At 36.1% G+C, this 3,354-nt stretch overlaps 1 non-coding gene across 1 annotated transcript; it reads left to right on the top strand.

The window, feature by feature from the left end:
- The first annotated feature begins 2,567 nt into the window (after nt 1-2,567).
- On the top strand, nt 2,568-2,684 carry LOC144436025 (U5 spliceosomal RNA). The gene has a single exon (XR_013480920.1). It is a non-coding gene; the product is annotated as a U5 spliceosomal RNA (small nuclear RNA).
- The last annotated feature ends 670 nt before the right edge of the window (nt 2,685-3,354 follow it).

The following is a 3,354-nucleotide window of genomic DNA, read 5'->3' as shown; positions in this document are numbered from 1 at the left end:
CCACACACCACAGTCCCTTGTAGATGCACCGTTAGTATATTTAGAATATATTTTTGCGCTCCGAGGGGGCCAAGAACACAGAGATCTAGATGTCTTAGGCCTGGCCAAATTGTGAAAAAAAAATATTATAGTGAAAGTATGGGTAAAGACACTACCTGGAATATACGGAGGAAGTGTCGAAAGCAAACAGTGGAGGGCTGGCATGTAGAAAGGTGAAATGAAAGGTCACCGTCTAAGGTACATTTGCAAATACTGACAATCCAGACCGGTATTGTGCTATTGTACGACCTTTACAACCAAATTTTAGTAATTTGCATGATTTCTTTCAATGTTTAGCCCCAAAGATCGCCCTGAGGATGCCTACTATCGCTAACAAAGTAGAAAACTATCGTCCATGTGTTTTGTACTCTACCACGCCTCTCGGCAGGAACACCTTGGCTATATTATTCGTATAGACAGTTTGAGACTAATATGTACAAAGGCCAATATCCCAGGCCACCACACAAATCACAGTTTACGTGAGGCAGCTGCAACACGTCGTTTATATGCGGAGAATGTTGATGAACAACTCATTAATGTTGCTGAGAAAACTGGTCACCGAAGTGAAGCTGTCAGATCATACAAGGTTTAGTCTTTCAAAATGTTCATAAATCGTGGTGCGACCACAACAGTTCAAGTACATTCCGTATAGCAGGTGTAGCAACAGAACGAAGTGCGAAAAGATGAAACATTACATTGTAAATTACGTACATATTACAGGTGTACTATAAGAAAACTACAAACTTGTCGTAACTGATGGGTATACATTTAAGTACTACTCTGGTCCGTGCCAAATTGGCAATGAGACGAACTAGTACGAAGATATACTTCAACATTTTTTACGAGTTTTGTAGGTTTTTCTCCAGTACATCGTAATTGCCGAACATGACCTTTACGCTTTAAAATACTCCGTATACCTCCTCATCATCATGTTTACTAACAAATGTGAATATATTTTTTTGAAAACCAAGTTCCTCAAGTTTTGTGTACGTGTTTGATGTTTGCGAATGCTTTGCCTAGTCACAAGTGAAACAACGTTTAGGCGTGGCAACACGTGTATTATTCAGATGATAATTAGGCGACGTACAGATTCATTGTGATTGTTAACAGGTGTACAGACACTTTGACTGTGTTAAAATTTAAACTGTACCAGTCGCTGGAGTCCAGTTCCTAATAAAGGCGTCTCAGTGTCGAATCTTTAAAATGCATGGTTTAAAAAACGGGGATGGGACGATGAGTTGTACGACTTCGTGTTATTTTCCGTCATTTTATTATCATTCTACCATTTCAGAGAACGAATGTCATAGAGCAAGAATGTCATGTTAGCAGTGTACTGCAGCCTGGGGACATTCCGCCGCTAAAATCGCCAAATTGGAAGACGGTAATTTACTAACAAAGGCAAAGAACCAAAGATAAAGCAAAGTACGAATTCGGGATTACGTACATGTGGAAATGTGATATCTGTAAATATTGACAAGAAATAATTGATGTACTTTGAGCAAATGTGGATTAAAATTTGGTCTATTTTGTAGTGTATGTGCAGTGCAATATATTGTAAGGACCACTGCATTATCTAGATATTGCATCGTACCAGTGCAATATCTGGGATACTAGTATTGCATTGTATATATATATGCCCTTAAATCGGTTCGAAACCATCTCAGGGGAATGGCCCCGGTTTCGATTCGGTTCAAAGTAAATCGGTTCGGAACAGTGACCATCACCCACAGCGCTAGCTGCACACTTGAATCCTTACGTCGAGGCTAAATTCTGTATAAAGTTACATGCTTTTTTTCTTTGTATAATTTGATTCGATTCGAAATCGATTCATATGGGGACAGGGCTAACGGGTTTAGAAACATCACATGGTGTAAATTAGTTATGTGAACCGATGACGAAGTCTATGGTTGATATCAATTATCATGAACCGCACCGTACCGGGATACGAGAAACAACGATGATACTTATATTACATAAGAAATACAACTACTATGTACACACGAAACCGTACAGTGTGTGGAACCATGGAGGGGGACACACAGCCTGGGCGCGTATGTAAAGGTGATTTCGTCAGAAATTGTTCCCTTGCTTTCGAATGCAATGTTTAAAGAAAATGATAGTTGCCCATGTTTTATACCACAAAATAACATTCTACAAAATGCTGTTCTGTGTGCTGCTTTATTTGGAGATTGGTCAGGATATCATTGGCTACGCCTGGTGGTATGACAACAGTACGTACGTATCAACGTAATGTGAAAATTTGCATAACAATAGACCAAGTTGAACTATAGTCCACAAATAGATGTTCAAATATCTATTCATATAAGCGTGTTAGAAAATACTGTAATTTAAAGTAAAATCTGTCAATATTTATAAACAAAGTTGACAGTATTTATGTCGTCAAAACGGCAGATTTGGTCTTTATTGATCCCAAAGTATACTTTTGTACAATGAATATTACATCCTTCCACAACCGTAGTAAGTGTTTTAACTTATTTGAACCAGTCATTTAAAATTCAATTGTGCAATCACTCTGGTTTTTCTGCATCACGCATAAATCTTTCGCCTTTTACTAAAGATTTCCGTGCAGAGGAACAACTAATGAGTTTATAAGTTAATTTTTGCAGTCCCCATTCTGTGGGGCGACATTGAAAACTAAAAATAGACTCTTGTATCGGGCGTTGCACCGTATTACTGCAGGCAAGAAAACGAAAGGATAGGATAGACCATTTGCCCCATCTGTAACGTTTGGTAATGCCAGGTCATTTTCTTTGTTTTATGCTTTGTGTTTGCTTGAAAATATATCACAAGAAACCCAGTCACCACATTATATATATATATATATATATATATATATATATATATATATATATATATATATATATATATATATATATATATATATATAGTTGCCTGATGATCGCGCAATGCGTGAAACTCCGCGTTACAACCAAGAAAACAAAATATATATATATATATATATATATATATATATATATATATATATATATATATATATATATATACTTAATTCAAAAGAATAAGGATCTAAAAAGTCGTCACCCAGAATTTCACAAGATCGCTCGAAGCATGAAACTCTGAGTAACGACTTATTACATCCTTATTCTTCTGAATTAAGTGTATAATGTTCTGCTATTAATATTTGCATCGAGCACTGTTCTCTCCAGCGTGACACTTACATTCATATATATATATATAATAAACATACAAAAAAAACGTAACAAGGATGAGGAAATGAAAATATTTTTTTTTGAAAAAAAAATACTTGTTTGATACGGTACATTTACGATAATT

The sequence above is a fragment of the Glandiceps talaboti genome, chromosome 5, assembly GCF_964340395.1.
Source record: "Glandiceps talaboti chromosome 5, keGlaTala1.1, whole genome shotgun sequence".
In the NCBI taxonomy this organism is placed as follows: Eukaryota; Metazoa; Hemichordata; class Enteropneusta; family Spengelidae; genus Glandiceps; species Glandiceps talaboti.
This window is presented reverse-complemented; position numbering and strand designations above follow the sequence as displayed.